Genomic DNA, 25,531 nt, shown 5'->3' on the forward strand with positions numbered 1-25,531 from the left:
CACCATCCTAACCGTTTCTAAGTGCACAGCTCCAAGTATTAAGTACATCCACATTATTGGGCAACCATCACCACGATCCATCTCCAGACCGCTTTCCACCTTGCACAGCTGAAACTCTGAACCCCTTAAACACTGACTCTCCATTATTCCATTCTCCCCCACTCTCCGTACCCCCCACCCCCTATCCCTTCTCCAATCCCCACCTCTCCCCCCACCTCTCCTCCAATCCCAGCCTCACCCCTGACAGTCACTCTTCTACTTTCTGTCTCTATGAACCTGACTGCTCTAGGTGTGCCGGGTCAGAGGACTCCTCCAGCATTTGTCCTTTGTGACCTGCTTACTGCGCTCTCAGTACCTCTGTGAGTATGCTGCCTGGACCCCAATCCCACCGTTCAGATTCAATCCTCTGTCAGAGGATTTGCTTCTGTGCTGCGGGCGAGCTGGGTAAGCATCCTTGGGAAGATCGCGTGTCAGGTTTTCCTGGTGCTATCTCTTTAATGCCACTCAGTGGGTGGTACCTTGAGAGCAGGTTTTGGTGGGGTGGGGGTGCCCCTGGTTGAAAGCCCTGGTTGAGTGAGAGTGAGGAGAGGGAGAGACATTAATAACGGACAAAAAAAAATTCCTTGCCTGAAAACATATTGGGATGATTCCACGTAAATCTCTGTAATTAGCTTTATAACGTAGCCACCTCCTAGATTTATGTCTCTGGGTGTGTTGACATCGTGTCTTGTTCTGACTTGAGTCCTTGGGGTGTTACAGCTGAAGTGACCTCTAAAGACAGTGCTAGCCGTAATCTTAACACCACTCTTGTGTTTAGGTTGCATTCTACTATTCAGGACGTATTTTTATTTCTATTATTTTATTTGATCAAATGGTAGTCGTATGAGGTAGTTAGAATAGGATTTATCATCTCCATTTTTCAGGTGGGGAAACTGAGGCTCAGTGGGGTGAAGGGATCTTCTCAGGGTTATAGACTTGCGTGTTGGTGGAGCTGGATTGAGAACCCAAGTCTTTTCATCAGGGGGTCTGCCCATGCCCCACGTTTTGCTGGCATTTACTAAGTTAAAATATCGAACGTAACATCTATTTTCAAATGCACGGTCCTCTCCCGCGTTACTCAATCACAGACCCCGTCCTTCTCCAAGAGTGATGTGTCACCATCCAGATGTTCAAATTAGAAACGTAGGAGTCGTTCTTGACATTTCCCTCCCTCTTGTTCCATAGCCAAGCTTCAATTTAAGTCTTGTGGTCTTTAATTCCTAAATATGCTTTCAACACATCCACTTCTCTGCAGAGAAGTGCTGGACTACGGTAGTCCAGGCCTCTGTCTCTCTATTGGAGTTCACCCTTTGTATTGTCATGCTATATCCCTTCTGTTCATCGATTTCTCTGTGATTTTTTGAGAATTGTGGGTCTGAGCAAAGTTACTCAAGTTTCCGTATTGTAGGATTTCTCAGAGGCTTTGACATGCTTATCATGGTCCCAAGGGACCCAAGGTGGGGCATTGTGTGTTTTGCACTCCCCAAACTCACCAGACCGTGCAGTTCTTCTCTGCCCTCTTCCCCTGTCCATTCTCCACACTGAAACCAAACTGATCTCTGCTAACTGCAAGGCTGATCGTGGTGCCCCCCACCCTCACCCCTCATGCCACACTGGCCTTTCAGCTTCTCTGACATGTGTGGGACACACCACAGGGCCGCACCCACATGCCCTTTGCCAGGCTCCTGCACCCACCCCAACTTGCGGCAGCACTGACTGCTGGCACTCACAGCTGCCTCTTCTGGGGAGCTACCTACCTGGGAGGCCACATTCCCCACCCTCCAGAAGCATCTCATAACCAGTGTCTGACTTGGTGGCAGGGTTCACAAAAGGCCACCCACCCCCACTTCAAGGAAGGAATCTCTTCTGTGAAGGTTATGCTTCCGAGCCAGCACGCCAGCAAGGACCAGGACAGAGAGAGACTTCACAGGAGAGCGCATTCTCTTGCCAATCCTTTCCCTTCCCTTTCTGCCTCCCTCACTCCCTGTAGGTGCCCCCTCACGCCTAGGAAGAGCACTCCCTGGATGCTTCCCTGTCTCAGCTTCTGCTTCTCAGGAGTTGTCCCTGAGACTCATGTCCTCAGTCATAACAGGGACATGCAAGGGCATGTCGTCTCTCAGTCCTTTGTCTTATTCTCTCATGAAGCAGGTTTGTCTCCCCCAAGGGGACCATGTCTGTTTCTGTCCACCTCTCCACCCCCCCATACTGGTAGGTGCTCAGGATTTGCCAAATGGATGAAAGTTAGCACCACAAATATCCAGAGTGCAGATGAAAAGTATTTGTACAATATGGCAGCAGCAAGTTGGCATCTAGAATGTATGAAAAACTTTTCCCAGTGAGAGGAGACGAACATCATACAAAAATGGACGTGAGCATGCAATTTACATGTACAAATGGAGATGGTTGCTACCTATATGGGAAAGTATGTTAATCAAAAACTAGCAAATTCAACCAGTAATTGAAAGAACTCTTTTAGGCTATCGGGTTACTCAAGGTTTACTCATAAACAGTTCATCATGCTGGTGAGGGAATGAGCGAGGCATGCTCATAAATGGCTGGTGGGAAGCTACGTCGGTACCATCACTAGAATATAGCTCCGGAGGGCAGGAAGTTTGTCTCCCATTCACTGTGGTATCCCCAGTGCCCAGCACCACGCTTGGCATTTAGGCACGCAACGAATATTTGTTGAACACAATGGAAGGCCATTTGGCAATATCTATCAAGAACCTTAGGTTTTTCATACCCCTTGGTTTAGTCATTCTACTTCCTAAAGAAACTCTTAGAAAGACAAAGACATTTGCATGAGAACATTTTACACATTGATTTGTAAAATCAAAAGGCTGGGAACAACCCGGGTGTCCACAGGCTGGTAACTGGCTCAATTAATTATGGCACTTCCACACTGAGCAATTTCATATATCTGATAAAAATGACATATTTGAAGAATACTCAGTGTATGGGATTATGCTACTTACAAGTGAGAAATGAAAAAAACTTCAGATTTTATGACCTCAATTTTTGTTTAAAAAATAACTTGTTAATAGTGGGTTGCAGCGATTGTTATTTCTTCGTTTTTCTTTTTCTTTTCCAAAATTTCAACAATGAGTACCTATTACTTTCATAGTCAGAAAAAAAAAGCTTTAAAAAATAAAGCATGGTTAATAACAAAATTGTGGGTAGCCAGGAAAAGTAGGAATCATTTGTAATACTATTTTTTCCATTAATATTTCACAACACATCATTTTATGGTGGGTTAAGGAACACAGCCTCCTGATGGAATTAGCCTGGTTTTATTTAGACAACAATGAGAAGTAAATTTTATGCTGTTAGAGACAGTGAGTGTTGTTTTCATGTTCTTAGTGTATATTTTTCCATGACTTGGAGAATCTTAAAATATTGACTCCACTAAAAAAAAAAAAAAAAAAAAAAATTCACAACTCGTTTGACTGGAATTGATTTCTCCTGTGGCTCCTGGGGTCTGTAAAAGGCATCAGGATGCGACGTAGTGTTGACCTTTATTCTTTGCCTTGGCCAGAGAATTTCCCTATGGCTAGCTCAAGGTTTCCAAGAGGAAGGCAATTAAATGACCTAGCACAATTGTCTGGATTCTCGGTCTTGGGCTTATCTTGATTAGGAGGAAGTGAATATGTAGTTGTTCCAAATTTAGAGCATAGGAAGGAGCCAGATGTTTGAGACTATCACATGGAGAAAGCCTTAACCCATGATGGCTTTTGCCCTACTCACCACTTCTTGGATATCTGATTGTGCCACTTTGACACAGAGCAAAGGAGTTTGGGGTTCTATTTTCTTCTTCCCAGGAAATCTGTGCTGACTTCAGAGTCCATGGCAAGGCTCATGATAAGTACTGAAAGAACCAAGCATGTTTGTTTGCTTGTGTTGAACCTTCCACCATCTCTAAAGTCTAGTCCAGGACCCTCTGCCTAGCAGGCAAGGCTCTTTACAACCTGGCTCCTGCCTCCCTCTCCTACCATTCATCCCCACTACAGTGACAGAGCAGCATTTCAGAGAGCAAAGTGCAGGAACTAGACACAGCCTTGTCCCCTAGAGTAGCGGAGAGACAGACCCAAAACAGCAGAAGACATTCATCATCTGGCAGAAGGTGACCTGGGTCTGAAGATCAAATAGGCCTCTTTCCATCTGTGTGAAGCTTCTGTGTCTTAGTCATCTGTTCTGTTAAAGGGGGATATTAACAATAGGAATAATAATACTACCATATCCATCAGATTTATTTCTTGTATCTAAAGCACTCATTACAACATCTGCCATGTAGTTAGTGCCTAATACATGTTAACTCTTCTCTTATCCATTTACTTGGAAAAAGGTTGCTGAGTGCTGACTAGGTGCTAAGCACCGTGCTAGGTGATGGAGATTCAGAACGGGCTAATGCACAGTCCCTAGCTGACGTCAGGAAACTCACATTTTAGTGATGGACACTCACTGAGGACAGGTCAACATAACACAGCTCAAGGTACCACATTCCAGAAACCCTGGTCTCCTCCCCTTTCCCGAACACACCATGTTCCTCATGCTTTGTGCCTTTGCTCATCTGTTCTCCGTCATAAGAGTTTTACCCCCTCTGCCATTTGAAGACTTTGAAGACGCAGCTTAAATGCCATAAACATTGTGAAGCCTTCCTGACCCACAAGCCAGAATCAGGACCTCACTTGTGTCTCCATGGTCTTTTTTTTTTGTTTGTTTTGTTTTTGTTTTTTGTTTTTTGTTTTTAAATTTTTTTTTTAAACATTTATTTTTTTTTGGGACAGAGAGAGACAGAGCATGAACGGGGGAGGGGCAGAGAGAAAGGGAGACACAGAATCAGAAACAGGCTCCAGGCTCTGAGCCATCAGCCCAGAGCCTGACGCGGGGCTCGAACTCACGGACCGCGAGATCGTGACCTGGCTGAAGTCGGACGCTTAACCGACTGTGCCACCCAGGCGCCCCTCCATGGTCTTTTGCATAAACTCTCTGACTCTTACCTTTCCCTTCTGCCGGTGCTGGCCATATAGGAGCATCTCCCAATAGATTGGGAGCTCCTTAAAGGCAGGTTTATCTTGATCCATTTCCATGTTTCACTGTCCAGCACAGGGCCAGGCACACTGTAGATGTTCAGAAAGTGTTTTGGTTAAATGAATGAATGAATGATTGGGTATCTGAATCATAGGAGAAACTGCTGCATTGACAGAGGAGATGAAGAGGAAAAATGCTTCCTTTCTACTGCTGGATTTTATGAGACTGTCAGATTTGCTGTGCAGATACTTGGGTCCCTCCTATGAATTCCATCTGCAGCTATGAACAAGGATACGTTTATGGAGTCATTAGGAAACTTGGAGAAGGTGTATGTTCTCACAGTGTCTGCCTGAGCATGGCTTTCAAATTGCTATGTTGTCTGGATCATTCTGAAAGAGGTAATACCCTTGTCTTGATGCTGGGACGGTGCCTTTCCATTTGCTTTTCACTGTGTGGGAGACCATTTAATTGCAACTGGAGTTACTAAGGCTGATGTTGCAACAGAAGTAATTGGATATACAACCACATATGCTTTGGGAACTGGGACACAGAAATTTAACTTAATTCTAGTTTCCTCACTTATTTGTGGGATAATCTATGGATGGCTCCTTCTCCTTTCTGGACCTCATCCATTAAATGTGATTGTAGGAGGCGGGAATTAGGGTAGTCAGAGTGATTAACTTCTGAGTTGCCTTCTGGCTCTGATAAGCCCTGTCTGTAACTCACACGGTATCAGATGGACAAAAGGCCCACTGACAACAGAGTTGCGGGAAAGTGGTGTGGACAGGAGTTCTGGGAGAGGATCCCAATCCTAGTGAGTTCAAGGCCATGGTCTTGGAACCAAAAGCTCAGAAATGCTCTGAAACCACAGATGGCCAAATCCACCCACTGGAAGTCCAGACATACTTACTTAAATTTGTAAACTAAAAGCAGAGTTTTTTTGTGTTGTTTGGAGGATGCATGGCTAAATCTAACCTGGTTGTGGGTTTATGGATTGGCTGTGTGGGACCTGCATCGTAAAGTAAGGAGGCATGTCCCCTGCTAGCCCACCCTGGCCATCAAGCCATAGAGATCCTTTCTGTGAGCCTTGCCCAGGCACCAAGTCTTAATGATACCCTAAGGGAATTCTTTTAACTCACTATGTTATAGAGGCAACAGGATCAGTTGAAAAGAACTGAATCCACGCTTGGTAGTGAATTGTAGCATACGCCTTTCTTTTTCTTTTTTTAAATTGAGATATGATTCACATACCATAAAATGTGCCTTTTTAAAGTGTACAATTCATAGTTTTTAGTATATTCACAAAGTTATGCAACTATCACTGTCTAATTCCAGAACATTTTCATCATCCCCAAAAGACATACTACATACATGAGTATCACATCCCATCTGCCTCTCCCCTTAGGTCCCTTTCTGTCTCTATGGATTTGCTTATTCTGGACTTTTCATTAAAAAAGAATCCCATGACATGTGGCGTGTCACGTCTGATTTTCATTTGGAATACTGTTTTCAAGTTTCACCCATGTTGACCATATACTTTTTGAAAGATTAAAAATTATATACGTGTAACACCTTTCCACTAGCATATGGACAAAACTATAGTGTCCATTTGGTGTGACCTACCAGCACTTCTTCATGGACCTGATGAAGAATTAGGCTAGTTAGCTAGGCCTGTTCCAGAGCCTTCTTACTTAATTATTCCAGTTCAATTTTGGCCTTTTACAAGAATCGTACAGACCTTTAACATTAAGAATCAGGGCGCCTGGCTGACTCAGTTCGTGGAGGATACGATGCTTGATCTTGGGGTTGTGAGTTCGAGCCCTATGTTGGGTGTGGAGATTACTTAAAAATTAAATCTTAAAAAAAAGAGAAAATTAAGAATCATGTTGATTGACATTTTCAGTTTTTGTTCCATCTTTGCTGGCAGATTTAAAAGTCATTTTCTGGGGCTCCTGGGTGGCTCAGTCGGTTGAGCTTCCGACTTTGGCTCAGGTCATGATCTTGCAGTTCGTGAGTTTGAGCCCCGCGTCGGGCTTTGTGCTGACAGCTCAGAGCCTGGAGCTGCTTCGGATTCTGTGTCTCCCTCTCTCTCTGCCCCTCCCCCGTTCATGCCCTGTCTCTCTCTGTCTCTCTCTGTCTCTCTGTCTCAAAAACAAACATTAAAAAATTTTTTTTAAATAAAAAAAAAATAAAAGTCATTTTCCAACCTAAGATTATTTAAAGACATACACAGATTTTCCTGTCATATTTTCATGGTTTCATTTTTACATTTATAGCTTTAATTCCTTTGGAATTTGTAAATGGTGTGAGGTAGGCATCTAATTTTATTTTTTTCCATGTAGTTAGCAAATTGTACCCCAATACATCTCTTTCTCATTGATTTGGAAACAATTGTCTTAGCATCTGCTATTTTCTATATATCGTCAGGACTGTTTCTGACCTTTCTTTTCTGCATTGATCTCTCTTTTCAGCTGTTAGCACACTGTTGAATTTCTTGCCCTTTTACGATACAATTTAGTATTTGTTAGGATAAATTTATACTATCACTCATTTAAAAAATACGTAGTCATTATCATACGTTTATTATTTTTGTTTAGCTTTGTTAAGGTAATATAGTTATTTCATGTGATGTGCATTGCTATATTATTTAAAAATTTATGTTCTGCCTTAGAAACAATAGAAACAAGTAGCTGTGTGACACATTATAGATAAAGTAAACAAAGCATATGTGAGCTGGAAAAACCAAGGGAGCACTAAATATTCATGAGGTCTGAGACATCAGATATGCAGCCAGTTATAGCAGAGCTGCAGCAGGAGAGCCCCCTCCGTGCAGACTGAGCAGAGAACCAGAAAGGCCTGGGTCTCTGGACTCATGGGATGGCTGCTATGCCAGGCTGGTCTGCTCCCTGCAATTTAGGCAAGAGAAGACACTTCTATTTTGTTCTAGCCGTGATTATGTGAAACTGAACATCACCCTCACTAATAGCACCCCTAATTTCAGTTTTGTATTTGGTTGTCTGGATTAGGATGTGCAGACCAGCGTTAGTCACACTGATGGGCATGGACATCTTTTTGGTTACTGATGGGAATGGGAATGGCTCTAGTAGTTCACCATTAAGCATCTTGACTTGATTTACATAGAGTGCATCCCACTTGACTTGATTTTACGTAGAGTATACTTGTCACTTTAAGAAAATATTCTTCTCTCTCCTGATGGCAATGAGGAGGAAGAGGAGGAGGCAGAGGAGGAAAATGATGATGGAATGTTGCATAGTCTCAAATGATTTGGTCATCTATCAAAATAATCATGTGGTATTTCTGCCCTGCTATAGTAATATGATGAATTAAGACTAATGAGTTTTTCTGCAGTTGAAGTATGTGTGCTTTTTTATATATTCTTTTTCTCTGTGTCCTCTCTTCTTATCTGTATGTAGAAGCTCCATTGTAGCTCTTGATTCCCTCTTCAACCTTTCTTTCACCATGTGCATCTCTTTAACCACTTCCTTTGAGTTCTAGAATTGCTCAGAATTTGTCTTCTGACTTCTGGCTCTTCTAAGTGTGGTCCAGGGACCAACAGTAAGACCATCACCCAGGAGTTTGTTAGAAGTGCAAATTCCTGGGTCCCATCCTAGACCTACTGAATCAGAATCTGCACTTTAACAAGATTCCCAGGTGATTCATGTGCCCATTAAAATTTGAGAAGTGCTGTAAAATTCTAGCCAGAGGGAACCCTTTCCAGGTTTTTGGTGGTGATGCAGGACTTTCCCCATTATTATAGGAGCTTGATTACTTTAGTGTAAATTTGGAAGAAGTTCAAGAAAAAGCTTTGGATCGCCATCTGGGACCAGAATCCACAGGCTCTTTGTGACAGGATATGGGGGAGGGCAGTCGGCTACTTTGTGTGAAGCCATGAAATGAAAATGACATTCCATAGGTCATCAAAGTCACCACCAGGCATCATTAGACCAGCAAGAAAGAATCCTTCTGTTGCATTTCTGAAAGGCAGTGTGTATCCCCCAGAGGGCTTTGCCCACACTCCTTTCTTTGACAAATTTATAAATGCCAACTGGTAACCACATGAAAGCCTCTGGTCCTGAGCTGATAGAGGGAATGAAGGGGATCCCGCAGACTGGTTTGGTGTCCGGGCACGCATTTCCCTCTTTTCTTGGTAAGCAGAAGAAACTTCTGAGGTCATTGAGGAAAAAGATGTTTTGCAGGGCCCCAGCCTGAGGGTTGCCTGGGTGGCAGGGTGGTATTCTGAGACGTGAATTATGTGAGTATTAGCACATGGGAAGACAAATTCTTTTAAAGAAAAAATTAATTGAATAATGCACAGTTCTCATCAGTCCTGGCAGAATAGGCAAGAAAAGCCTGGGGAAGGTACAGAAAGCTATTGAAACGATTCTAAAAAGAACAAGAATCTTTAGGACAAATTGGCTCATTCTTTATTGCTGTCAAACCCTTTATTCCCTGGAGACAGTTGAAACAATACCAGAGCATAACTCTCATTGTGGAATTGACAAACATCCTACCTCTCTTAATGGTTTCATGGAGTTGTTGTCTCAACAGGAAGTTCTGGTCATTGTCACACATTCTTCTTGTTTATTATTAGTAATCATAACTCTTTGCATCACAGTCAGGCTCTAAACCTTACAAGGCTTTTCCACACAAAGTAGGTCATTTGGTCGTTCCTGAGAATCCCCGTGGGACAGCAGGGCCAGTAGGTATTAATGTGTCCATTTCACGGAGGAGGGGACTGAGGGTAAGAGGAATCACAGGACTTCCTCAGGGGCAAACTTGCAGTAAACGGGCGCCACAGGCCTCAGACTCATATTCACTGGCCATGAGAAGTTTCCAGGACACATTTGGCCAAGTGTCTTTTTTTCTTTGATGTTTATTTATTTATTTTGAGAGAGAGAGGGAGGGAATGAGTGCGAGCGTGGGAGGGCAGAGTGAGAGGGAGAGAGAGAATCTCAAGCAGGCTCTGCACTGTTAGTGCAGAGCCCAACTTGGCCCTCAGTCTCACGAACCGTGAGATCATGACCTGAGCCGAAATCGAGAGTTGGACACTTAACCGACAGAGCCACCCAGGGTCCCCAAGGCCAAGTGTCTTTAATCATTAAGTCTCCCAGTCCACCCAGCAATTATGCCTGTGCCTATACAGTAACAAGAAGGAGGGTCACCACCCTTGTGTAAAGGTCACTCTCCACAGTTCTATGCTAAAATGCACTGTGTAACTTTAGTGAGGTTACATTCTTCAGCTCAGGTTCACATGGTCAGACATCTTTGATTCCATGTACGGTGTTTGTTTTCATGTCCCTGACTCTGACAGACCGTTGTTAAACTTCTGTCAAAGATCTAGTAAGTGAGGAATGGTTCATTATAAATCAATCAACAAAACTGTTTTTAAGTTACTTTCTGAATTTGATTCATTTCACTCGATGGGGAGGGTGATGGCATCTTATTTCTACCTTTCCATGCTTCTACTCCTCAAGCTTCTACACTGAACTTCCCCGATTCCCCCCTATGTTCTATTTTTTTCTCCCTCGAGTATGTTCTCTTTGCCTTGAACATCCTTCCCTTCTTCACTTCTCCACCTTCTTCACTCTTCTTATCCTTAACGGAATTTGGCTTAAAAACAGTTCCTTTGTGAAGACTTTCAGACCCAAAGCTGGAAATAACCACACTCTTAAAAGCACTTCAGATGTATCTCTGCCATACCACGGACCTGTCACAGTCTGAAATGTATTTCATTTACCTCTCTGTATACTGGGAATCAGACTGGGGACTACTCCGGAGCAGGAATGACCTCTTATAACTCTCTGTATTCTCTGAGCTTAGAACCTGACAGCTAACAGGAAATCACTAAATTCCTCCACCTGATGGCTTTAGTGCCTCAGGCATTCTTTTGGACCAGGTATCACTTTAGTGTCTGCAGTTTAGGTGATAGGAAGGTCCTAACCGGGGCTTCTCAAACAGAGCAAGAGTATCATGGCTTATCATTTTAAAGCAGGAAGTACAATAAACTTCTCTCATTGATTTGTCTTGGATTCTATTCTGTTATGTCTCCCAGATTAGTGCCATTTTAGGGAAGAGCTCCTTTATCAACATCCTTCATGACTTTGTCCTAAACTGGTTTTGCATTTTCTTTGGTACCAGGGCCTTTTTTTCCAGCTCCTTCACTTTAGGGAATTAATGGTCAATGTTCTCAACCTTGACTGTTTGTTGTAATCACTAAAGGAACTTAAAAAAATGGTGATGTGAGGGGCGCTTGGGTGGCTGTCAGTCAAGTGTCTGACTTCAGCTCAGGTCATGATCTCATGGTTTGTGAGTTTGAAAGCCTGTGTCGGGCTCTGTCCCAACAGCTCAGAACCTGGAGCCTGCTGTGGATTCTGTCTCCCTCTCTCTCTCTCTGCCTCTCCCCTGCTCATGCTTGTTCTCTCTCTCTCTCTCTCTCTCTCAAAAACAAATAAACATTAAAAAAATACTGGTGTGAAATTTTCATGGATCCCCTTAAGTCTTTTGCTGAGTAGTAAGCTGTACATGAACAGAGTTAGACTCTGAGAAACCTGGTGGGAAACAGCTACCGAGGGCTCTGAGGTGGACAGAGATTTTGGTAGTCTCGCAGTGCTGACAGATGCTGGATTGCGGACTAGCTGTATTAGAGAGCCCTCACCCAATGCCCTGGACAGTCAGTTGAGACCCCAGGAAGTCTCTGCCTTTCTATCTTTAGAATAAAGCTAACTGTCTGCCAGGAAGAATACAAAACAAAACAGAAAAAGACAAAACAAAAACATGACACTCCTTAAAGGAAGGTAACAATCCCGAGTGTCAACATAGTATCCACAATGTCTGTCAAACAAACAAAAATTACTGGAAACACAAAAAAGCAGGGAAACGTGCACCAAACTCAAAGGAAGAACAGTTAGTAAAAACAGGTCCAGAGATATAAAATGATGGAATTAGTAGATAAAAGCTTTAAATAGCTTTTATCAAAATGTTCATCGATTTAATAGAAGATGAAGAGTTGGACATAATGAGTGGACAAATGGGAGAATCCAAACAGAGAAATGGAAATGACAAAAAAGAACCAAACAGAAACTCTAGAACTAAAAAACCTAATATCTGATATTTTAAAAATTCACTGGATTAGGATAAAGCAGATTGGACACTGCAGAAGGAATGAAGAGCATTGGGAAGGTAAATAACAATGTGGGCATGTTGAAGACTTTTTCTTGATACTTCATTCAGATGACTGAGGTCATCAACAGTCATAAGTTGTGGTAACTGTACCCTGGATGTGATGTGATGAGAATGGTACTTTACCTCTGTGGTCCTCCTTTCTAAAATCCTTAACTCCAGCATAATATTGAGGAAAACAACATACAAATCCCCACTGAGGACATCTTAGAAAATAACTAATACTTCTCAAAACTGCCAAGATCATCACAGCCAAGGGGAGCCTAAGAAGACATGTTGGCTAGATGTAATATGGTTTTGTGGGTAGGATCCTGGAATAGAAGAAAGACATTAGGTAACAACTAAAGAAATCTCAATAAATAATGGACTTCAGTTAATATAAAGGTGCCAACAATGGTTCATTCATTGTCGCAAATATACCATACTAACCTAAGATGTTAATAATAAGTGAAACTGGGTTCAGGTTACATCAGAACTCTCTTTTACTACCTTTGCAATTTTTCTGTAAATCTAAAACTGTTCTAAAATAAAAAGGTCACTAAAAAAACTGACATAAGTGATAGCAAGGATGTGGAGCAATTGGAACTCTCTTCCATTGCTGGTAGGAGTATAAAATGAAACACCTTGTACACCAGTCCGGAAGTTTCTTATAAAGTTAAACATACACTGCTGATATAACCCAGGAGTCCCACTCCTGAGTACTTAACCAAGAGAAAGAAAAACATATGTCCCCACAAAGACTTGTATGTGAATGTTTATGGAGGCTTTATTCAGAATCATCAACCATCGTGCTGAATGGAGGAATGAATTGCATAAATCCACACAACGGAATAAAAGTAAGCAATGACAAAGGAATGCACTACTGATACATATAAAACATGGATGAATCTAAAAAGCATTATGCTAAGTAAAAGAAGCCAGACACAGAGGAGTACATACTGTATCATTCTTTCTTTCTATTTATTTATTTTAATGTTTATTTTTGAGAGAGAGAGCATGAGCAGGGAAGGAGCATAGAGAGAGGGAGACCCTAGAGTCTGGAGCAGGTTCCAGGCTCTGAGCTGTCAGCACAGAGCACAATGTGGAGCTCAAACTCATGAATCGTGAGATCATGACCCGAGCTGAAGTCAGACACTTAACCAACTGAGCCACCCAGACACCCCTGTTTCATTCTATTTATATGCAATTCTGGAACAAGCAAAAACAATCTAAGGCAGGAAAATCAGAACAGTGGTAGCATCTTGAAGTCTGAGGATGGGGATTGATTAGGAAGGAACAGGAGGAAACTTTCTGATGTGATAGAAATGGTCCAAATCTTGATAGAGGCATAAGCTACATGGGTGTATGCATTGTTAAAACACATTAAGATATGTAGTTAAGACCTATACATTTCAGAGGTATGTAAAGTATATCTCATTTTTTTAAAGGTAAAATGCTGATGTCTGTGTCCTACTCCCAGAGATTCTGATTTTAATGGTTTTAGATGTAGGGTATTAGGTTTTTAAAAGCTCCCACAGCCAAGGTTAAAAAAAAAACTACAGTTGTAGGTGATTTGGCTGGTGTGGGGATCCTTCATCATTGTTTGCCCTGTAGATGCCTCTCTGACTTTGATGTATGGCCCCTGGAAGCTGGATGCATGGAGCAAGGAAATGGCTGTTTGATGGCCAAGTCTACCTGGGGTTGGCTTATCGGCAAACACCAAGATGCCAAAAGGCCCAAGAAGAAGACAGGAGCAGGATGGACCCTGCCCCGCAAAGACCCACCCATCAAGCTCTTCACTTTCTGCCTCTCCTGAGAATGGCCTGCTTATTCAAGGAGTGGATTGTTACAGTAACAGGAGCACTGGAAGGGGACTCATTATGGGGCAGGGGGACCTCTTATTCCACATACCACTTTGGAAAACTCTCTTGTCAGTCCGCGGGTATCACACAGACCACAAACTCCCACTGGATTCTGCAAGCTGGCCTGGTGTCATCCTGATTTTGTCCTCTTGGTGACTTCGAAAAGGCTGTTAAAAGAGAAGGAGCAGGGTATGTCCATGTGTTGAGCACATGCCAGGGCCTGTGCTGGAACTTGGCTTCTTCTTTCCACTTCCAGGTTAGCACTCTTAACTACACAATTTTCCTGATAGCAGTTTTTCTTCTTTTGAAGCTGACAGGCAACCCATTAACATTTTTAGGACAAAAAAACTTTTCTTAAAACTCTATCCAACATTAATAAAACTGCATAATAAAAACTGAAATGATAAATCATAACAGTTATTCCGTGGATGCTCTTGGTCTGATATTTATTTCAGAACAGATGGCCAAGGTTTCCGAGAGGTCTCATTAATTACTGGAAGTTTGGCTAACAATTTCATCTAGGATGCACCAATAAATGACAGCATAAACTTAGACACCCCCAGCTGCTAGGAACTTTGCAGGTCATCTAGCCCAGCCCCACTACAGTGCCCGAATAGTGACTGCATGGCCTGAGGTCTCTGCTTGCACACCTCCCATACATGGAGCCTTACAAGACAACCCAGTATATCTACGAGCTGGTCTGACATAATTTTGCCTAGTATGATGCCACATTTGTTTCTCTTAGCCACAAAGAACATCAGATCCCTTTTCCTGTTGGCTGTCCACAAGCTTTTTCTGCCACAAGTTAAACATCTCTAATTGCTCAAAACATGCCTCTTAGGATTTGGGTTTGTTTGCACTCAACCAGCCTATTTTCTCTCTCCGTCATGAGTCCTGGTCCAATTCCATTCAAATCCAACACAATTCATTGGGACCCAATCTACAGCCATACCATCCCCAAAGCTCCCGATCTGGTCTAAACCCATGTTACCAAAGCACCTTCTCAGGGCCAGGCACTAACTAGGCTAAGGGCTGTGGGGAGGAGCAAATCAGGATTGGCTTTGTGAAAGAGAGAAGCCTCGTCCCCAAAGGCCCAACAAGGTGGCGTGTGATACAGGGCAGGAGGGAAGGACAGTGTCCTATTTTTCCCCCTGATTTCCAGGCTCTCATCTTGCATTACAGCATACTGGCTAAAATATATGGCTGTGCAAGCTCAGGAGGGAATAGTTAGAAGAGGCGGCTTATCAAATTTTTGATGAATGTATGCCAGTTGGCTAGGTCTCTATAGTCTAAACTCCTGGGAGGGACGGTCTGATTGGCCCAGCTTAGGTTGGAACTCCATCAGCTGCCTGCAGAAGGGACCAGGTCACCTCGTATAAAAGACCATGTTTTCTGGACTAGGAACAAGGAAAGTTCTATGAAACATGAGTGTGGTTGGGGAGGAAATGATAGGCATGTTAGAGATGTATTATGGATATAATTACCATGATATACAACGTTCATAGGTATGTATAAGCAAGCAATATATAATATCCATAAGCATCAATCCTGAAAGATGGGTGTTTTCTCCATTTCATAGCTGGGGGAATGGATTCTGAGAAGTGAAGTGAATTTCCCAAGGTTGCTACGTGTTAATGGCGAAGTCATGGTTTGAATTTAGGGCTGCCACGTTGCTTCTTGGCATTTCCTCAACAATTCTTCCTGGAACTCATTTAGTCATTCACTTATCTATTCATTTATTCATTCAGCTGGAATTTCTCCTGCAGTGACCATGGGTCTGGCATTATGTGAGGGCCTGGGAAACAGCAATTAGCCACATAGACACACCCAGAGGGACAGCCATCAAGAGCACGAGGGACGGTTCCTGCCCCCTCACCCATACGGTTTTGCTAGAGAAATGACACATATGGACACCACAAGTTCAGGCATAGTTGTGTGAAATGATTCCTAGAATGACCAATATGGTAAGGGCTACAGGATGTCAGAATAGACAGATCTCTGAGCACTGGAGTAGCTGAGAAAGCTTTCTGGAGGCGGAGCTCTGATGAGCGCCCAAGGATAGAGAAAGGAGAAAGGAAGAAGACACCACAGAGGGCAGGGAGTTGTGCAGATTCAACTTCTGGGGTATTGTTCATTGACACCTGCTTCTCTCAGTTCCATCTGGGTGTTCCCCTGGTATGGCTCCCTGGCACCCCACCCACGGACACAGCCTAAGCCTCCCCAGCAGATATGTCCCCGCCGTGTCTTATTTTCCACCAATCCACTGTAAATTTAATTTAAAAAACACTTCAAACATATAAAAAAGTACAGCAAATAATGCAAGAAACACCAAGATACCCACTATTTTGATTCAACAGGTAACATTTCACCATATTTGTTTTCTCTCTTTTATAGAAATAGAATATTAAAATCTCAGCAAAATCCCTACCCTATCCCTTAACACTCCCTCACAGAGTTAGTGTTATCCTAAGTTGATGGGATTTATTCCCATATATGTTTTTCTACCTTTTTTACTGAGGATCCACAAACCATATGGTATTGGGTTCATGTTCTTTTGCGAGTTGCCTTATTTCTTCCACTGCTCCTTATAGTTTCAGATTTGTCCTTGCTACATGGAGATCTAATTCATTCATTTAACCACGGTGTGGTATTCTGTTGTATGAATGAACTGTAGTTTACTGAGCTGCTCCCCTACAGCCTGGTTAGGTCATTTCTGCTTTTTCACTATTACAAATGGCTCTGTGGTGAATATCCTCACACATGTCTCCCAAGAATCAGAGCTCCTGGGTCAAGAGTAAACAGATCTTCAACTTGACTAGGTATTGCAAATAGTTCTTTAAATGGTGGGGCAGGTTATAGGCACACCTCCTAGTGTATCTGAATATGGCAGTTCCAGTGGCTCCACATCCTGACAGACGGCTGCTATTGTTAATATATATATTTTTAAATCAGGTCCCCCTTTGCCCATGGCAAACAGATGGATCTTTTTAAAGTACACTCCTGACCATGTCCCTTTTCTATTTAAAATCTTTCCAATGGGCCCACTGCTCTTGGTATAATACTCAGAGTCTTGCTCTGCCTGAGTCAGTCCATGCCCACCTCTCCAGGCTCACCTCTTTATCCTCTCCTCCTCCAATATGCATGCACATGTACACACATGCACACACAGGCATGCATACACCCCCCATATACACATACATGCCCACATGCATACATATGCTCTGTGGTCCGTCCAGCCAAATCAAATCACGTTCATGTCCCCTAACCTGCTCATCCTCTCTTGTCTTTGGGCCTTGGTGAAGCTGTTCGCTCTGTCTGGAATACTCGTCCTCTCCTTCAAAAAACTGATTGCTCCCAGCCCTCAGCTCCCAGCTTGATGTCTTCTCCTCTGGGAAGCCTCCACAGGCACCCCAAGCCTGAATTAGATGCCTTTCCTCCCTTTGCCTAAGCACTCTCGACTTCTGACATCATGGTTCTCAGGACATGGTCTTGTAATCACCTGTTTATTGTCTCCCTGCCCCACTAGACTGTGGACACCTTGCTAGCAGGGCCTGTATTCTCTGTGTCCAGGCTGTCTACTGAGTGAATGTGTTAGATAATCCGCAGGCAGGAGACAGGTCAGGATGGAGCAGAGGCCACAAGATGGAAACAGTTGGAATCAGACTAGAGAGAATGTGCTATCCCATAGTCTCTATAGCGCCAGCTTCCATTAGGGAAACTGGGGTTCAGCTGGGTGGCTCATCCTATCTGGAGTCCTGCATTTGGTAAGTGGCAGGGCCGGATTTGATTCCGTCTCTGGACTCTGTGTCCGGGCTTTCTCTGCTGCACTTCAGCTGCAATGGGTGGAAAGGAGCCAGCAGAGAGGGAGAGAGGGGCTGCCAGGGAGGGGAGGCTGTGCAGGAGAGGGAGGTCCTGGGATCTAGGACACAGGTGGAGGGCTGACTCCAGCAGACATGACCCCAGATCCTCTGAGCCAGCGAGGAAGGAAGAACATTCGGCCAAGTTTCTAGAACAGACACTTGTTCAGGCTGCCCTGGGAGACTGGTAGGCCAGCCCTCCTCTGGGGAGGAGAAGACCTGTGGAAAGAAGTTCAGCATCTCCCTCAGCACGCAGCCCACCCTAGTGGCTTCTTCCTGCTGCACCAGGAGAATGATTTTTCAAGTCTCCCCTCTGGTAGGAGGGAGACCAGAGCCAAGGACAGCTGGAAAGAAATATGGACCCAGTGCAAACAGGTGGGAGCGAGAGCCCCAGTGGAGAGCAGCATGCAGGTCAGGCTCATAGGCCCCAGGTCCTTGGGCATCTAGAGGAGCCCTGTGGACCAGCTCATGTATGGCAGGGCAAGCGGACATCAGTAAAATGGGGACAATAATACCTATACCTCATATGATGGCATGGATTAAGTAAAATGAAATATGTAGAGGGCTTAGAATAATGCTTGGCACGTAATATGAGTCAATGAACTATTGTTACTTTCTCACAGGGCTGTTGGGCGTGAACAGGACGACATGGCAGACAGACTCTGCAGAACTGTGTAAGTGTTGGTGAGCAGCCTTCTCTTGTTAGGTACTCAGTAAGCAGCGTGGATGGTGATGAGAAATCCAGCAGACAGAGAGGAAGGGTGTGGAATTTGGTGACCAGTCACCCTCCTCTGTTCCCTGAGTTTCCTCATGGGACATTTGCATCAGAGACCACAGGGGTCAGTTTGGGAAAGATGCTTAGAGATCTGTACAGTCCAGTTCTCCAGATACACACAAGGGGACACCGAGGCCTGCAGGGTGGAAGTGACTTGTCTGGGGCCACACACAAGGCATCAGGGGTGAGCTTCCCAGACTCAGATCCAACGCTTCTCCTTCTGTCCCCTCAGTTCAGCCCAAGCGTAGGACAGGACTCTTGCAGCAGGTTCAGTGGTTGGTGTTTCTTCCTGCAGGTGTCCCCTCCCCCACCAGAGTCAGTGGGGCTCCCACCATCTCTGAGAGGCTCTGCCTCTGAGAGCTCCCTGCTTTGAATGCTCTCTTCCTGTTTTCCCATGGCCAGCCGTTGAAAAGTAATTGAAAGCCACTTCCAGCTCCGGTTTCCCCTCCAGAGCCAGGCCCCCCTGGGCCTCCCTTGGAGAGGTCGGGAGCAGGTCAGCAGCATGTACGCACCTGCTACCTTCACCAAGGTTTCTTGAGCATTGGGCAAGCATGAGCGTCTCCTTCCCCTCAAACAAGCTCCCTCCTTCCTCCTTCCTTCTCTCCCTGCTTCCCTTCTCCTGCTTTTTTTCTAAGTGACACCCCCAACCTCCCATAATTGCCATTGGACTCACCCACCCATCTGTCAGAAGCTTATTCTGAGGGACCTTGGGTATGTATCCTTGCCATTCAGGTGGGATTTCTCTGCTGCAAAGCAGTTGCAGGAGAATGCAGATGCAAAATGCCAAGCCCGCTAAGAGTTCATTTATAAGGTACATGTTGACCAGCAAACCCAGCAATTATAGGCATGCCAACAGAGCAAAATTAAGATTCAGGGTTTTTCTTGTAGCTCCTTCCATTTCTTGGAAAGCTGTTGGATCAGCCCATGGGGAGGTCTTGCTGCCATGATAAACTCTCCCATGGGCAGAGGGGTTTCCGATTCATGAAGTTGGCTCACACACATTATTTCATCTGAACTGTGCAACTTCCCTGGATGGAATTTTTTTGTCTGCTTTTCTGATGAGGAAACTGAGGTTCAGAGTGGTCAGAGTCACTTCTAAAGATCAAGAGATGGAAGGCTTCAATCAAGGGTTTCTGATTCCACACCCAGGTCTCCCTTACTAACTGTTGTACTAAAGAAAATCCAGAGTTTTAAACTCAGGACAAGCTTCTGCCTTGAATTTGTAGTTGAGAGGTAAAATTAAGTGAATCAGGAGTAGACGGCCACAATGGGACAGATTATGGTAAAGATAGAAGTGACCATTGAATCAATGAGAAATTGGCTGTCCCACTCTGGTCTCCTGCTCTAGGGGAACAGGACTCCTAGCTGGACAGCACTGGCTTCCCAGAGCTTTCCCTGACCCCCTTCCCACACCTGGGGGTGGAGTGGATTCTTCTTCTCTAGGACAACCTTCCCATGCTCTGCATGCCTCTACTGCAGTTCTTACACTACACTGTCATTCGCTTGTTCCAATAACCGTCTTGTCCTGTGCGCAGTGGGTTCCTCCTGTGCACAGGACCCCTGGGGCACCATAGCAGTGAGATGCTGCTTCAGGTGAGCTAGTGTGGTGAGCTAGTGCAGCTGCACTGCACGGAGCTCCGTCTGGGGCTGAGCCAGAAGCAATAGTGTCTGGAGGTCCAGAGAAGGGCCTGCAGCTGCCAGAGCTGTAACCAGAGGCTGGGGAGGGGGCACTGTGGGAGTTTCTAGGAAAGTGGGTGGCTTCTGAGGCGGTCTGGGAGCCATAAGCCTGAGGTTTAGGGTCAGGATTCAAGTCTCTGGGTTAGGGACTCCAGTGGTCCTGAGGGAATGGGCTGCAGAGCTGGGACTGACATCAGGAGGGGGTCAAAAGCCCTTCCCTGCTGGCTCAGCTGCCCAGGCCCACCGGAGCTGAGTCCTCTGAGCACCCTGGGGGAAGGCGGCTCCATGGATCTGGGGCCACCTCAGCTGTGGGGAGCAGAGACGGTTGGGAGTGGGGAGCCAGGCAAGGCATTGTAGGGATACCCTGTTTCTCTCACTTCCTAAAGGCAGAAGTGAGAAGCTCTGAGAAGTTAAGATACAAAGAATGAAAAATAATGTTTGATTTAGAAATTGCTGTAACCTTCTTAGGGAACCTTCTTCTTAGGTAAGGGGCTGCCAGACTTTCACACAGGGCTTGTGTGACTCCCGCAGGAGAGGAGACATGACCTTCCTTGTGCAGAACAACTGGTTTCTGCTCCCATCCAGCTGCCCAGGTCTATCTGTCTGACCCCATGGACAGGCTGACGTCCAGAAGGCATGTTGAGTAACTGAGCTCACATCTTACCAAACCACTTGGATTTGACTTTCTGGGTAAAGAGTTATCACCCAGTTTCTTTGAAGACGTGGGCTATTCCTATCACCTCTGGGAGGAAAGCCCTCAGTCTCTGCATCCTGTCCCCACAGTGAGGAACCCCAGCTGTTTCACTTATCCTTGGAGCCAGTGGAGTGGAAAGGCCAGTGTATCATATCCTTGAAGAAATGAGAGATGGGAACTTATAGTTTTCACTGAGAACCTGCTGTGCACGGACATGGTCTTAGGCCTTTTACATATGTCACTGTGTGTGTATGCATTTGCATACAACAGCCCAGAGACATAAAGCTTTACTGTCCCCAAGCCCCAGAAGAGGAAATGGAGGTTCAGCTGCCCTACAGCAAGAATAATGGGCCTCTCTGAGCTCTTTCTATCCCACCTTTCTGGAGATGCCCAGAAAAGGTTGGTGCTGCCTTTTCAGGACTGGGATGACAAAACCAAAGGCCACTGGAGCTGGTCTGGCCACCAGGGGCTTTCTGATCTTTCAGATGCTCCTTTTCCATGCCAGTCTCTACAGGTGACATCAGCTGGAACATCTGGAGGCCTGGCCCTGGTATCCAGAGGTGATGGCCCCATCCTGGCCCAGTGGCCACTCAGTGGTTAGGGAAGAGCGAGGCTGCTCATTCCCTGTGAGGAAACCGTGAACCCAGCCGAGAGGACGTGCTGGCTGCACAGGTCTGCCCGTGAAGGGAGCCAACGCAGTTGGTTGTAGGGAATCTGATGAAAATAATCAGCTGCAAACTCCTAAAAAACAAACAGTCCGTGATCCAGAGGTTTGAATAACAGCCCCCTCAGCCAGATGGCCGCAGGAGGCATGCCAGGGAGAGAAAACGATCTCCCGCCCTGAATTTCCTCTTTGTTCTGGACGTCATTGGCCTCTACCCCTCTCGTGCGCCAGCCACCCAGACAGAGTCTTGTGTTCAGGGAGCTTAAGGAGGCTTTCCCCAGATTAGGATTTGGGGACAGGGAATCCAGGAAAAAAGCGGCTTTCTTGTCCCAGCATGAGTCACCAGAGGCAGCAGGAAGCACACAGCTGTCTGCATCTGGTCCTGGAATGCTGCTGCTTCCTCGGAGGACACTCCCAAGAAGCCTGGGACCCTTGTGGGTGCAGAGCAAGAGGTCATAAGCAGGGCTGCCTTGTGTGGGACTGAGCCTCTGGACACCTTGGTTCCCTTCAGTAGACCTTCCCATCTGAGCCGTCGGGAAGCTGAGCATAAGCTTGTTGCCTCGTTAAATTTCAACCGTGCCTGGAGTGAATGGTGGGCAGTGAGTCCTCCCAAACTCAGCCTCCCTATGGCTCCAATAAGAGCATCTGTGTAAGAGCACGGCCAACATGGGTTTGAATCCTTGCCCTGCCACTGTATGAACTTGACCACTTATTTGACCTCTCTGAGCCTCAGTTTCTACTTCATTGAGTTTTAGTGAGACCAATACGTAAAGAAATTATATTTTCACTGCATGTAACACAGTATCTGGCACACAGCAGGCATTCAGTAGACATACCTCCCTCCCAGCCCTCTTGTCCAGAACTTTTTGGTACTAATTTCTTCTATTTTCCACTCCTAAATGCTTTCACTGATCCATGATACAATATTTCATTCCTGGCTTTTGGCAAATCTTCTAGGTACAATCCTCTCCTGTTTTCTCTGAATGGATTCCCATCTCTCCATTGTTATATTAGCTACTCTGTCTGCCAGTATGTATTTTGACTTGCTGAGCTGCTACAGATTCTGTTTGGAAGGAAACTGGGCAGTGCATAAGTGCCGTGATTTTGCACTAGGCTCATTTAACTTACAAAGTTACTTAGAACTTTCCTCCCAATGTATAATGTAATGCCACTTAAAAAATATTCACAACGACAGACAAATCTATTTATATGTAGTAATGTTATGGAGCATAGTAGTCAGGATGAGCTGGGGCTTGCTGCAGTAACACACAACTCCCAAATATGAAAGGCTTAAAAGAGCCAGGGGTCATTTCTCACTCATGCTACACATCCATTGTAGGTTGTGGGGTTTCTGCTCTATACTGGCCTCTCTTGGATACTCAGAGTTCACCATTTGGAATGTTGTTGGTCACTGAAGAATTGTTTCCAAGTATTTTAAAGCTTTGCCTGGTAGTAACGCACATCACTTCACATTTCATTGTCCCAAGCAGGTAATGTGGTCTCTCCTAAGTTCAAGAAAGCAGGGACATCCAATCCTATTGTGTTTGCAGGTGGAAAATAATCAGAAACATTGGTGGACAATGCTAATGTCTACCATATAGAAACTCAATGTTTTAAAAAGAATAGAGTTAGGCAAGAAGGAATTCTTGAATTCTCCACCCCCACCATTTACCACTAGAGATTTGCTAGTCACTTTAAAAGCAGAAAATGCCCAAACATTTGCATATAGAAGTTCCTTTTGTCCCTGCCTTCATTTTATTTCAGTGGTCCTCAACTTCTAGTTTGCTTAAGAATTGTTATTTGACATTGGGCAACATGGTATATGCAATCCTAGAGAGTTTCAAAGTGTTTTGAACATATGCAGTTTCCCTGTTTGTGCTGAATTTTGAACCTAACCTATTTTGGATGTGACTATAGTAATTAATTCATACTAATGCCTGAATTCATTGTTTTTTTAAATTTTCTTTAACGTTTATTTATTTTTGAGAGAGAGAGAGAAAGCGTGCATGTGCAAGTGGGGAAGGGGCAGAGAGAGAAGGAGACACAGAACCTGAAGCAGGCTCCAGGCTCTGAGCTGTCAGCAGAGACCCTGAAATGGGGCTTGAACTCACAATCCGTGAGATCATGACTTAAGCCGAAGTCAGACGCTTAACCTACTGAGCCACCCAGGCAGGCACCCCTAAATTTATTATTTTTAAAACCACTTTATTGAGGTATGACTGACATACCATTTTGTATGTATGACATACGAAAAGCTGCCCATGTTTAGTGTATACAATCTAATGAGTTTCAAGATAAGTATACACCCATGCAACTATCACCACCATCTATGCCATAACCATATCCTTCCCCTCCCAAACTTTCCTCCCACCCTCTTCAACTGCCTGAATTTAATTGTTCCAATGTTGTATCCCCTTTTTGCTCTTCTGTGCTACACTTGCAACCTGAGGGGCCACTCCATCCCTGAATCCAATTGCAGTTAGCATCTGTTTGATTTTGTGTCTATTTACAGGTACTCCTTCTTACCAAAACTCTAAAAAAGTCTTTCACATGCATATGTCATTTAACAGTTCTCACCATAACCCTGAGGTGCTGGTTTATTAAGGGAACACTTCCATTATACTGATGAGCTAATAGAGGCTAAGAGAGGTTAAGTGACTTTCCCAAAGACACACAGTACAGATGTGTTGAAGTCAGGTTCAGAGGCTCAGGTCCCACAGACGCCACATGCCACTGCTATTCCTATAGCCAGGGCTTTGTGCTCAGTGGAAGCCTGGCTTCCGCAGGGATTACTACTCCGGGCACACAACATTTCTTGAGCTGGACGTCCAGGAATTCCTGTCAATTAGGCATTTGTTCACAGAATAAACATTTCCCTGAAGAGCTCACCACAGCTGGCCAATGTCGTGGCCCTGCCATGGTTCTGTCTCAGGCGGTGAGATGCCCATTAGTCGTGGAGGCACGACAGTGTGAGGTCCACGTTCACACATGAACTGTACTGTAAGCGTGTAATATGTGTTAAGTGTGCAAGCCGTGTTCTGTGGGGGATTGAAGTCTTTGTAGATCTTTTTCGATTTGTAGGGTCCCCCAGTACAATATAGAATATCCAGTTAAATTTGAATTTCAGATAAACAATTATATTTTAGCCTAAGTACAGTCCAGATACACTAACAAATGATTTCTTGTTCAGTTGGGCACCTTATGTTTTTACTGGCTAAATCTGACAACTACATCTGTGTGCATGTATGTCAGTGTAAATAGACTTGCTTGTTTACGGCTAGGGCACATCTGAGTATGTGTGTGTGTGTCTGTATCTGTGTGTCTCTGTGTGTGTATGGGTTCTGTGTGCATGTGTATCCTGGCTGATAAGAAGTCAGAAGGGTGATTGGGAATTAATGGCTTCACCACCCACAGCTCATTTCCTACTAGGGCAACCCTGCTGGATCAAGAGAGGCCAGGATGGGACTTGAATGCCAGGCCAGAGAGCGTGGACTTCCTCCTGAGGGCAATGAGGAGCCATGGAAGGCTCTAAGCTAAGGAGAGGGCAGATTTGGATGTGTGCTAGAGGTGTGCTAGAGGTGTCCTTCTGGCTATTTGCAGAGAACTGGAGAGGGCCCCACAGGAGGGAGGCTGGGAGTCACTTTGATGAGACAGGTGAGGATCTAGGCTCAGGCCTTGGCAGGGGAGATGGAGGGAATGAAGCCAGCTGTGGGATTTGCTCCTCATTCCTGCAGGGGTGAGCGATGGGGGAGTCAG

The 25,531-nt window shown here is 44.8% G+C and overlaps 1 long non-coding RNA gene across 1 annotated transcript in view; it reads left to right on the forward strand.

Moving 5' to 3' along the window:
* The first annotated feature begins 294 nt into the window (after positions 1-294).
* Positions 295-25,531, forward strand: part of LOC123593070 — a 35,472-nt gene continuing 10,235 nt past the window's right edge. The window contains exons 1-2 of the long non-coding RNA XR_006710096.1: positions 295-444; positions 18,589-18,639. This is a non-coding gene — a long non-coding RNA (uncharacterized LOC123593070). The remainder of the gene's footprint in view (positions 445-18,588; positions 18,640-25,531) is intronic.

This window comes from Leopardus geoffroyi, chromosome D4 (assembly GCF_018350155.1).
Source record: "Leopardus geoffroyi isolate Oge1 chromosome D4, O.geoffroyi_Oge1_pat1.0, whole genome shotgun sequence".
NCBI lineage: Eukaryota > Metazoa > Chordata > Mammalia > Carnivora > Felidae > Leopardus > Leopardus geoffroyi.